This window comes from Manis pentadactyla, chromosome 13, assembly GCF_030020395.1.
Source record: "Manis pentadactyla isolate mManPen7 chromosome 13, mManPen7.hap1, whole genome shotgun sequence".
In the NCBI taxonomy this organism is placed as follows: domain Eukaryota; kingdom Metazoa; phylum Chordata; class Mammalia; order Pholidota; family Manidae; genus Manis; species Manis pentadactyla.
The window spans coordinates 43,819,065-43,832,935 of NC_080031.1; positions in this window are offsets into that span (position 1 = coordinate 43,819,065).

The following is a 13,871-nucleotide window of genomic DNA, read 5'->3' on the forward strand; positions in this document are numbered from 1 at the left end:
TTTCACCTCCATTTACTGGTTTTGTAAGCACACGCGGCTGACTCTACCTGAAAGTGTATCGGTGAACACAGTGCTCTCCTTATGGCTTAGATACCTTGCAAGATTTCTGGAAGCATAATGTAGGAAAGAGACATAGGCTATGTTGTTAACTGTTCTGTACAGAAGGATAGATGGGCAGACAAAAAGATGATGGATTCATAGATAGATAGGTACACAGATGACAGATGAAAGATAGATAGATAGGTACATAGATTAATAGATGATAGACATCATAGATAGATGATAGGAAGATAGATAGATACATAGATAAATACATACATACATACATACATACATACATAGACAGACAGACCATTAGATAGATAGATACAGATACATATCGATTGACACAAAGCTACTGTTCATAACCAGGAGTTGAATGGTGAATAACATAGCTAAACTACAAACAAGAAGGAAGAATGAAATCCAGTTTAAAAAGTGCAGTAAGCAGCCTTAAGAAGAAAACAAATACTACCATTTGCAATGACCTGGATGGAGCTAGACGGTAGTATGTTCAGACAAATAGTCCAGGAGTAGAAAGACAAGTACCAAGTGTTTTCACTCATGTGTGGAGTATAACAACAAAGAAAAACTGAAGGAAAAAAACAGCAGCAGACTCACAGAACCCGAGAGAGAGTTGACTAAAAGTTACCAAAGGGAAAAGGACTGGGCAGGGTGGGTCTGAAGGGAGGGATAAGTGTGAGGAGAAAGAATGGGGGCATTAGTTTTAGCATGTATAATGCTTGGGGTCGAGGGGGCATGAGGAGTGCTGTTCAACGCAGGGAAGGCTAGTAGAGATCATATAACATCTTACTACTCACTGATGGAGAGCGACTGTAACGGGGTCTGTTGGGAGGGACATGGTGAAGGGGTCTACAGCATCCAACTATGCAGATCGAGAGCGACTGAAGAGGTTTTTCAGGGGTACTTGGTGAAGGGGGGTGCATAGTAAACATAATGTTCTTCAAGTGATTTTAGCTTAATGATAAAAAAAATTCTTTAAGTGCAATAAGTGCACAGCTCTAAATCATCAGAATAAAAGGTCAGGCACTGAGTGCAGCAAACAAAAGACACAGGGTTAAAAGAAGGGATGAAATCTCAAGACACCTACGTGCTTACTTACAGGAGACTCACTTGAGATCCAAGGACAAAGACAAACTACAAGGCGAAGGTGTGTGGACAAGTACACTGCACGAGTGAAACTGAAAAACAAACAATCAAACAAATGGATTCTGTTTGAGTCCCCTGAGACTGTCAGAAGAAAATAGCCCTATCTGGCAACCGTGAATTCTTTTTGTTTGGTTTCAGCCGTTCCCAGCCATTGATTTAGTGGTGCAGCAACATACTTCTCATTTTCTCTCACCTCAACAACTGAGTTGCTGTAATAATAAGCATCTGGGCCTTTGAAATCAGTGGATTTTATGATGTTCACGAATGTGAAGATCTAATAACTACCTAAAGAGGGATGTTTGGACACTCAAATAAACTCGTCACCCCACAATACACTCTTAGCTCCCAACTGCTCATGTCTAGAAATTGGTGTTCCTTTTTATTTGACCCTCCGTCCTATCGGAGGTGATCACGCTGAGGTCCTTCAAACATGGTGGTGAGCAAAGCAGCAAGTTTACTTTTCTCGTGACAACAGGCCCAGAGGAATGATACTTGTGGTCTTCAGGGAGCACTTAGTCAAAGAATGTGGCTAAATACAGATAGCAAGTTAGAAGGAGATGAAAGAGGACAGAGGATAGAGACACGGGATCAAGTCCCGGCACAACCATTTCCTGGTTTTTTAGGTACACGCGGCCGACTCGAACTGCAAGTGTCTCGGTAAACCCAGTGCTCTATCTACAGCCTAGATACTTTGCAGGACTTTTGGAAGCATAGTGTAGGAAAGTGATATAGGGTAATTGGTTAACTGTTCTGTACACAAGGACAGATGGGCAGACAAAAAGATGATTGATTGAGTGATTGATAAATAGATAGACAGACAGATAGATAGATATAGGTACATATCGATTAACACAAAGCTACTGCTCATAACAAGGAGAGCAATGGTGAAAGCACATAGCAAAACTACAAACCAAAAAGAAGAATGAAATCCAGTTTAAAAAGTGCAGTAAGCAGCCATAAGAAGAAAACAAATCCTATCATTTGCAATAACGTGGATGGAGCTAGAGGGTATTATGCTCAGTCAAATAGGCCAGGCGGAGAAATACATGTACCAAATGATTTCACTCATGTGTGGAGTATGATAACAAAGAAAAACTGAAGGAAAAGACAGCAGCAGACTCACAGAACCCGAGAGTGGACTAACAGTTACCAAAGAGAAAGGGACTGGGTAGGGTTTGTGGGAAGGGAGTAATAAGTGCGGGGAAAAAGAATGGGGGCATTAGGATTAGCATGTATAATGTGTAGGGTGGGGTGTCGTGGGCAGGGCTGTACAACACAGAGAAGACATGTAGTGATTCTACAGCATCTTAGTACATGCTGACGGAGAGCGGCTGTAAATGGGATTTGGGGTGACTTGGTGAAGAGGGTAGACAGAATAACATAATTTTCTGCATGTGATTGTATATTAATGAGAACAAAAAGAATTTCAAAGTGCAGAAAGAGCACAGCTCTCAAATATCAGAATAAAAGTACAGGCTTTGAGTGCTCCAATCAAAAGACACAGGGTTAGAAGAACTGATGAAAACTCAAGACCACCTACGTGCTCCGTTACTGGAGACTCACTTGAGATCCAAGGACACAGACAAACTACAAGCTGAAGGGGCGGGGACAGGTTCCCTACACAAGTGAACCTGAGAAACAAAGAAAGAAATGGATTCTCTTTTGGACCCCAGAGAGAGTCAGTAGAAAATAGCACTATCTAGCCACCGTGAATTCTTTTTTTTTTTTTCAGCAGTGCTCAGGCATAGATTTCGTGGTGCAGCAACTTCCTTCTCATTTCCTCTCACCTCAACAAATGAATTGCTGTAATAATATGCGTCTGGGCTTTTAAAATCATTGCTTTTTATGATGTTCACGAATGTAAAGAAGTAATAACCACCTAAGGAGGGAAGTTTGGACCCTCAAATAAACACTTCACTCCACAACACACTCTTTGTTCCCAACTGCTCCTGTCCAGAAATAGGTGTTCCTTTATATTTGTCCCTCCACCTATCAGCAGTGATCACGCCAATGTCCCTCAAACATGGTGGTGTGCAAAGAACCAAGTACACTTTTCTTTCGACAACCAGACCAGACGAAGGATACTTGTGGTCTTCAGGGATCACTTACTCACTGAATGTGGCTAAATAAAGTCACCAAGTGAGCAGGAAGTATAAGAGGACAGAGGACAGAGATACAGGTTCAAGTCCTTTCACCTCCATTTACTGGTTTTGTAAGCACACGCGGCTGACTCTACCTGAAAGTGTATCGGTGAACACAGTGCTCTCCTTATGGCTTAGCTACCTTGCAAGATTTCTGGAAGCATAATGTAGGAAAGAGACATAGGCTATGTTGTTAACTGTTCTGTACAGAAGGATAGATGGGCAGACAAAAAGATGATGGATTCATAGATAGATAGGTACACAGATGACAGATGAAAGATAGATAGATAGGTACATAGATTAATAGATGATAGACATCATAGATAGATGATAGGAAGATAGATAGATACATAGATAAATACATACATACATACATACATACATACATAGACAGACAGACCATTAGATAGATAGATACAGATACATATCGATTGACACAAAGCTACTGTTCATAACCAGGAGTTGAATGGTGAATAACATAGCTAAACTACAAACAAGAAGGAAGAATGAAATCCAGTTTAAAAAGTGCAGTAAGCAGCCTTAAGAAGAAAACAAATACTACCATTTGCAATGACCTGGATGGAGCTAGACGGTAGTATGTTCAGACAAATAGTCCAGGAGTAGAAAGACAAGTACCAAGTGTTTTCACTCATGTGTGGAGTATAACAACAAAGAAAAACTGAAGGAAAAAAACAGCAGCAGACTCACAGAACCCGAGAGTTGACTAAAAGTTACCAAAGGGAAAAGGACTGGGCAGGGTGGGTCTGAAGGGAGGGATAAGTGTGAGGAGAAAGAATGGGGGCATTATTTTTAGCATGTATAATGCTTGGGGTCGAGGGCGCATGAGGAGTGCTGTTCAACGCAGGGAAGGCTAGTAGAGATCATATAACATCTTACTACTCACTGATGGAGAGCGACTGTAACGGGGTCTGTTGGGAGGGACATGGTGAAGGGGTCTACAGCATCCAACTACGCAGATCGAGAGCGACTGAAGAGGTTTTTCAGGGGTACTTGGTGAAGGGGGGTGCATAGTAAACATAATGTTCTTCAAGTGATTTTAGCTTAATGATAAAAAAAATTCTTTAAGTGCAGTAAGTGCACAGCTCTAAATCATCAGAATAAAAGGTCAGGCACTGAGTGCAGCAAACAAAAGACACAGGGTTAAAAGAAGGGATGAAATCTCAAGACACCTACGTGCTTACTTACAGGAGACTCACTTGAGATCCAAGGACACAGACAAACTACAAGCCGAAGGTGTGTGGACAAGTACACTGCACGAGTGAAACTGAAAAACAAACAATCAAACAAATGGATTCTGTTTGAGTCCCCTGAGACTGTCAGAAGAAAATAGCCCTATCTGGCAACCGTGAATTCTTTTTGTTTGGTTTCAGCCGTTCCCAGCCATTGATTTAGTGGTGCAGCAACATACTTCTCATTTTCTCTCACCTCAACAACTGAGTTGCTGTAATAATAAGCATCTGGGCCTTTGAAATCAGTGGATTTTATGATGTTCACGAATGTGAAGATCTAATAACTACCTAAAGAGGGATGTTTGGACACTCAAATAAACTCGTCACCCCACAATACACTCTTAGCTCCCAACTGCTCATGTCTAGAAATTGGTGTTCCTTTTTATTTGACCCTCCGTCATATTGGAGGTGATCACGCTGAGGTCCTTCAAACATGGTGGTGAGCAAAGCAGCAAGTTTACTTTTCTCGTGACAACAGGCCCAGAGGAATGATACTTGTGGTCTTCAGGGAGCACTTAGTCAAAGAATGTGGCTAAATACAGATAGCAAGTTAGAAGGAGATGAAAGAGGACAGAGGATAGAGACACGGGATCAAGTCCCGGCACAACCATTTCCTGGTTTTTTAGGTACACACGGCCGACTCGAACTGCAAGTGTCTCGGTAAACCCAGTGCTCTATCTACAGCCTAGATACTTTGCAGGACTTTTGGAAGCATAGTGTAGGAAAGTGATATAGGGTAATTGGTTAACTGTTCTGTACACAAGGACAGATGGGCAGACAAAAAGATGATTGATTGAGTGATTGATAAATAGATAGACAGACAGATAGATAGATATAGGTACATATCGATTAACACAAAGCTACTGCTCATAACAAGGAGAGCAATGGTGAAAGCACATAGCAAAACTACAAACCAAAAAGAAGAATGAAATCCAGTTTAAAAAGTGCAGTAAGCAGCCATAAGAAGAAAACAAATCCTATCATTTGCAATAACGTGGATGGAGCTAGAGGGTATTATGCTCAGTCAAATAGGCCAGGCGGAGAAATACATGTACCAAATGATTTCACTCATGTGTGGAGTATGATAACAAAGAAAAACTGAAGGAAAAGACAGCAGCAGACTCACAGAACCCGAGAGTGGACTAACAGTTACCAAAGAGAAAGGGACTGGGTAGGGTTTGTGGGAAGGGAGTAATAAGTGCGGGGAAAAAGAATGGGGGCATTAGGATTAGCATGTATAATGTGTAGGGTGGGGTGTCGTGGGCAGGGCTGTACAACACAGAGAAGACATGTAGTGATTCTACAGCATCTTAGTACATGCTGACGGAGAGCGGCTGTAAATGGGATTTGGGGTGACTTGGTGAAGAGGGTAGACAGAATAACATAATTTTCTGCATGTGATTGTATATTAATGAGAACAAAAAGAATTTCAAAGTGCAGAAAGAGCACAGCTCTCAAATATCAGAATAAAAGTACAGGCTTTGAGTGCTCCAATCAAAAGACACAGGGTTAGAAGAACTGATGAAAACTCAAGACCACCTACGTGCTCCGTTACTGGAGACTCACTTGAGATCCAAGGACACAGACAAACTACAAGCTGAAGGGGCGGGGACAGGTTCCCTACACAAGTGAACCTGAGAAACAAAGAAAGAAATGGATTCTCTTTTGGACCCCAGAGAGAGTCAGTAGAAAATAGCACTATCTAGCCACCGTGAATTCTTTTTTTTTTTTTTCAGCAGTGCTCAGGCATAGATTTCGTGGTGCAGCAACTTCCTTCTCATTTCCTCTCACCTCAACAAATGAATTGCTGTAATAATATGCGTCTGGGCTTTTAAAATCATTGCTTTTTATGATGTTCACGAATGTAAAGAAGTAATAACCACCTAAGGAGGGAAGTTTGGACCCTCAAATAAACACTTCACTCCACAACACACTCTTTGTTCCCAACTGCTCCTGTCCAGAAATAGGTGTTCCTTTATATTTGTCCCTCCACCTATCAGCAGTGATCACGCCAATGTCCCTCAAACATGGTGGTGTGCAAAGAACCAAGTACACTTTTCTTTCGACAACCAGACCAGACGAAGGATACTTGTGGTCTTCAGGGATCACTTACTCACTGAATGTGGCTAAATAAAGTCACCAAGTGAGCAGGAAGTATAAGAGGACAGAGGACAGAGATACAGGTTCAAGTCCTTTCACCTCCATTTACTGGTTTTGTAAGCACACGCGGCTGACTCTACCTGAAAGTGTATCGGTGAACACAGTGCTCTCCTTATGGCTTAGCTACCTTGCAAGATTTCTGGAAGCATAATGTAGGAAAGAGACATAGGCTATGTTGTTAACTGTTCTGTACAGAAGGATAGATGGGCAGACAAAAAGATGATGGATTCATAGATAGATAGGTACACAGATGACAGATGAAAGATAGATAGATAGGTACATAGATTAATAGATGATAGACATCATAGATAGATGATAGGAAGATAGATAGATACATAGATAAATACATACATACATACATACATACATACATAGACAGACAGACCATTAGATAGATAGATACAGATACATATCGATTGACACAAAGCTACTGTTCATAACCAGGAGTTGAATGGTGAATAACATAGCTAAACTACAAACAAGAAGGAAGAATGAAATCCAGTTTAAAAAGTGCAGTAAGCAGCCTTAAGAAGAAAACAAATACTACCATTTGCAATGACCTGGATGGAGCTAGACGGTAGTATGTTCAGACAAATAGTCCAGGAGTAGAAAGACAAGTACCAAGTGTTTTCACTCATGTGTGGAGTATAACAACAAAGAAAAACTGAAGGAAAAAAACAGCAGCAGACTCACAGAACCCGAGAGTTGACTAAAAGTTACCAAAGGGAAAAGGACTGGGCAGGGTGGGTCTGAAGGGAGGGATAAGTGTGAGGAGAAAGAATGGGGGCATTATTTTTAGCATGTATAATGCTTGGGGTCGAGGGGGCATGAGGAGTGCTGTTCAACGCAGGGAAGGCTAGTAGAGATCATATAACATCTTACTACTCACTGATGGAGAGCGACTGTAACGGGGTCTGTTGGGAGGGACATGGTGAAGGGGTCTACAGCATCCAACTACGCAGATCGAGAGCGACTGAAGAGGTTTTTCAGGGGTACTTGGTGAAGGGGGGTGCATAGTAAACATAATGTTCTTCAAGTGATTTTAGCTTAATGATAAAAAAAATTCTTTAAGTGCAGTAAGTGCACAGCTCTAAATCATCAGAATAAAAGGTCAGGCACTGAGTGCAGCAAACAAAAGACACAGGGTTAAAAGAAGGGATGAAATCTCAAGACACCTACGTGCTTACTTACAGGAGACTCACTTGAGATCCAAGGACACAGACAAACTACAAGCCGAAGGTGTGTGGACAAGTACACTGCACGAGTGAAACTGAAAAACAAACAATCAAACAAATGGATTCTGTTTGAGTCCCCTGAGACTGTCAGAAGAAAATAGCCCTATCTGGCAACCGTGAATTCTTTTTGTTTGGTTTCAGCCGTTCCCAGCCATTGATTTAGTGGTGCAGCAACATACTTCTCATTTTCTCTCACCTCAACAACTGAGTTGCTGTAATAATAAGCATCTGGGCCTTTGAAATCAGTGGATTTTATGATGTTCACGAATGTGAAGATCTAATAACTACCTAAAGAGGGATGTTTGGACACTCAAATAAACTCGTCACCCCACAATACACTCTTAGCTCCCAACTGCTCATGTCTAGAAATTGGTGTTCCTTTTTATTTGACCCTCCGTCCTATCGGAGGTGATCACGCTGAGGTCCTTCAAACATGGTGGTGAGCAAAGCAGCAAGTTTACTTTTCTCGTGACAACAGGCCCAGAGGAATGATACTTGTGGTCTTCAGGGAGCACTTAGTCAAAGAATGTGGCTAAATACAGATAGCAAGTTAGAAGGAGATGAAAGAGGACAGAGGATAGAGACACGGGATCAAGTCCCGGCACAACCATTTCCTGGTTTTTTAGGTACACGCGGCCGACTCGAACTGCAAGTGTCTCGGTAAACCCAGTGCTCTATCTACAGCCTAGATACTTTGCAGGACTTTTGGAAGCATAGTGTAGGAAAGTGATATAGGGTAATTGGTTAACTGTTCTGTACACAAGGACAGATGGGCAGACAAAAAGATGATTGATTGAGTGATTGATAAATAGATAGACAGACAGATAGATAGATATAGGTACATATCGATTAACACAAAGCTACTGCTCATAACAAGGAGAGCAATGGTGAAAGCACATAGCAAAACTACAAACAAAAAAGAAGAATGAAATCCAGTTTAAAAAGTGCAGTAAGCAGCCATAAGAAGAAAACAAATCCTATCATTTGCAATAACGTGGATGGAGCTAGAGGGTATTATGCTCAGTCAAATAGGCCAGGCGGAGAAATACATGTACCAAATGATTTCACTCATGTGTGGAGTATGATAACAAAGAAAAACTGAAGGAAAAGACAGCAGCAGACTCACAGAACCCGAGAGTGGACTAACAGTTACCAAAGAGAAAGGGACTGGGTAGGGTTTGTGGGAAGGGAGTAATAAGTGCGGGGAAAAAGAATGGGGGCATTAGGATTAGCATGTATAATGTGTAGGGTGGGGTGTCGTGGGCAGGGCTGTACAACACAGAGAAGACATGTAGTGATTCTACAGCATCTTAGTACATGCTGACGGAGAGCGGCTGTAAATGGGATTTGGGGTGACTTGGTGAAGAGGGTAGACAGAATAACATAATTTTCTGCATGTGATTGTATATTAATGAGAACAAAAAGAATTTCAAAGTGCAGAAAGAGCACAGCTCTCAAATATCAGAATAAAAGTACAGGCTTTGAGTGCTCCAATCAAAAGACACAGGGTTAGAAGAACTGATGAAAACTCAAGACCACCTACGTGCTCCGTTACTGGAGACTCACTTGAGATCCAAGGACACAGACAAACTACAAGCTGAAGGGGCGGGGACAGGTTCCCTACACAAGTGAACCTGAGAAACAAAGAAAGAAATGGATTCTCTTTTGGACCCCAGAGAGAGTCAGTAGAAAATAGCACTATCTAGCCACCGTGAATTCTTTTTTTTTTTTTTCAGCAGTGCTCAGGCATAGATTTCGTGGTGCAGCAACTTCCTTCTCATTTCCTCTCACCTCAACAAATGAATTGCTGTAATAATATGCGTCTGGGCTTTTAAAATCATTGCTTTTTATGATGTTCACGAATGTAAAGAAGTAATAACCACCTAAGGAGGGAAGTTTGGACCCTCAAATAAACACTTCACTCCACAACACACTCTTTGTTCCCAACTGCTCCTGTCCAGAAATAGGTGTTCCTTTATATTTGTCCCTCCACCTATCAGCAGTGATCACGCCAATGTCCCTCAAACATGGTGGTGTGCAAAGAACCAAGTACACTTTTCTTTCGACAACCAGACCAGACGAAGGATACTTGTGGTCTTCAGGGATCACTTACTCACTGAATGTGGCTAAATAAAGTCACCAAGTGAGCAGGAAGTATAAGAGGACAGAGGACAGAGATACAGGTTCAAGTCCTTTCACCTCCATTTACTGGTTTTGTAAGCACACGCGGCTGACTCTACCTGAAAGTGTATCGGTGAACACAGTGCTCTCCTTATGGCTTAGCTACCTTGCAAGATTTCTGGAAGCATAATGTAGGAAAGAGACATAGGCTATGTTGTTAACTGTTCTGTACAGAAGGATAGATGGGCAGACAAAAAGATGATGGATTCATAGATAGATAGGTACACAGATGACAGATGAAAGATAGATAGATAGGTACATAGATTAATAGATGATAGACATCATAGATAGATGATAGGAAGATAGATAGATACATAGATACATACATACATACATACATACATACATAGACAGACAGACCATTAGATAGATAGATACAGATACATATCGATTGACACAAAGCTACTGTTCATAACCAGGAGTTGAATGGTGAATAACATAGCTAAACTACAAACAAGAAGGAAGAATGAAATCCAGTTTAAAAAGTGCAGTAAGCAGCCTTAAGAAGAAAACAAATACTACCATTTGCAATGACCTGGATGGAGCTAGACGGTAGTATGTTCAGACAAATAGTCCAGGAGTAGAAAGACAAGTACCAAGTGTTTTCACTCATGTGTGGAGTATAACAACAAAGAAAAACTGAAGGAAAAAAACAGCAGCAGACTCACAGAACCCGAGAGTTGACTAAAAGTTACCAAAGGGAAAAGGACTGGGCAGGGTGGGTCTGAAGGGAGGGATAAGTGTGAGGAGAAAGAATGGGGGCATTATTTTTAGCATGTATAATGCTTGGGGTCGAGGGGGCATGAGGAGTGCTGTTCAACGCAGGGAAGGCTAGTAGAGATCATATAACATCTTACTACTCACTGATGGAGAGCGACTGTAACGGGGTCTGTTGGGAGGGACATGGTGAAGGGGTCTACAGCATCCAACTACGCAGATCGAGAGCGACTGAAGAGGTTTTTCAGGGGTACTTGGTGAAGGGGGGTGCATAGTAAACATAATGTTCTTCAAGTGATTTTAGCTTAATGATAAAAAAAATTCTTTAAGTGCAGTAAGTGCACAGCTCTAAATCATCAGAATAAAAGGTCAGGCACTGAGTGCAGCAAACAAAAGACCCAGGGTTAAAAGAAGGGATGAAATCTCAAGACACCTACGTGCTTACTTACAGGAGACTCACTTGAGATCCAAGGACACAGACAAACTACAAGCCGAAGGTGTGTGGACAAGTACACTGCACGAGTGAAACTGAAAAACAAACAATCAAACAAATGGATTCTGTTTGAGTCCCCTGAGACTGTCAGAAGAAAATAGCCCTATCTGGCAACCGTGAATTCTTTTTGTTTGGTTTCAGCCGTTCCCAGCCATTGATTTAGTGGTGCAGCAACATACTTCTCATTTTCTCTCACCTCAACAACTGAGTTGCTGTAATAATAAGCATCTGGGCCTTTGAAATCAGTGGATTTTATGATGTTCACGAATGTGAAGATCTAATAACTACCTAAAGAGGGATGTTTGGACACTCAAATAAACTCGTCACCCCACAATACACTCTTAGCTCCCAACTGCTCATGTCTAGAAATTGGTGTTCCTTTTTATTTGACCCTCCGTCCTATCGGAGGTGATCACGCTGAGGTCCTTCAAACATGGTGGTGAGCAAAGCAGCAAGTTTACTTTTCTCGTGACAACAGGCCCAGAGGAATGATACTTGTGGTCTTCAGGGAGCACTTAGTCAAAGAATGTGGCTAAATACAGATAGCAAGTTAGAAGGAGATGAAAGAGGACAGAGGATAGAGACACGGGATCAAGTCCCGGCACAACCATTTCCTGGTTTTTTAGGTACACGCGGCCGACTCGAACTGCAAGTGTCTCGGTAAACCCAGTGCTCTATCTACAGCCTAGATACTTTGCAGGACTTTTGGAAGCATAGTGTAGGAAAGTGATATAGGGTAATTGGTTAACTGTTCTGTACACAAGGACAGATGGGCAGACAAAAAGATGATTGATTGAGTGATTGATAAATAGATAGACAGACAGATAGATAGATATAGGTACATATCGATTAACACAAAGCTACTGCTCATAACAAGGAGAGCAATGGTGAAAGCACATAGCAAAACTACAAACCAAAAAGAAGAATGAAATCCAGTTTAAAAAGTGCAGTAAGCAGCCATAAGAAGAAAACAAATCCTATCATTTGCAATAACGTGGATGGAGCTAGAGGGTATTATGCTCAGTCAAATAGGCCAGGCGGTGAAATACATGTACCAAATGATTTCACTCATGTGTGGAGTATGATAACAAAGAAAAACTGAAGGAAAAGACAGCAGCAGACTCACAGAACCCGAGAGTGGACTAACAGTTACCAAAGAGAAAGGGACTGGGTAGGGTTTGTGGGAAGGGAGTAATAAGTGCGGGGAAAAAGAATGGGGGCATTAGGATTAGCATGTATAATGTGTAGGGTGGGGTGTCGTGGGCAGGGCTGTACAACACAGAGAAGACATGTAGTGATTCTACAGCATCTTAGTACATGCTGACGGAGAGCGGCTGTAAATGGGATTTGGGGTGACTTGGTGAAGAGGGTAGACAGAATAACATAATTTTCTGCATGTGATTGTATATTAATGAGAACAAAAAGAATTTCAAAGTGCAGAAAGAGCACAGCTCTCAAATATCAGAATAAAAGTACAGGCTTTGAGTGCTCCAATCAAAAGACACAGGGTTAGAAGAACTGATGAAAACTCAAGACCACCTACGTGCTCCGTTACTGGAGACTCACTTGAGATCCAAGGACACAGACAAACTACAAGCTGAAGGGGCGGGGACAGGTTCCCTACACAAGTGAACCTGAGAAACAAAGAAAGAAATGGATTCTCTTTTGGACCCCAGAGAGAGTCAGTAGAAAATAGCACTATCTAGCCACCGTGAATTCTTTTTTTTTTTTTCAGCAGTGCTCAGGCATAGATTTCGTGGTGCAGCAACTTCCTTCTCATTTCCTCTCACCTCAACAAATGAATTGCTGTAATAATATGCGTCTGGGCTTTTAAAATCATTGCTTTTTATGATGTTCACGAATGTAAAGAAGTAATAACCACCTAAGGAGGGAAGTTTGGACCCTCAAATAAACACTTCACTCCACAACACACTCTTTGTTCCCAACTGCTCCTGTCCAGAAATAGGTGTTCCTTTATATTTGTCCCTCCACCTATCAGCAGTGATCACGCCAATGTCCCTCAAACATGGTGGTGTGCAAAGAACCAAGCACACTTTTCTTTCGACAACCAGACCAGACGAAGGATACTTGTGGTCTTCAGGGATCACTTACTCACTGAATGTGGCTAAATAAAGTCACCAAGTGAGCAGGAAGTATAAGAGGACAGAGGACAGAGATACAGGTTCAAGTCCTTTCACCTCCATTTACTGGTTTTGTAAGCACACGCGGCTGACTCTACCTGAAAGTGTATCGGTGAACACAGTGCTCTCCTTATGGCTTAGCTACCTTGCAAGATTTCTGGAAGCATAATGTAGGAAAGAGACATAGGCTATGTTGTTAACTGTTCTGTACAGAAGGATAGATGGGCAGACAAAAAGATGATGGATTCATAGATAGATAGGTACACAGATGACAGATGAAAGATAGATAGATAGGTACATAGATTAATAGATGATAGACATCATAGATAGATGATAGGAAGATA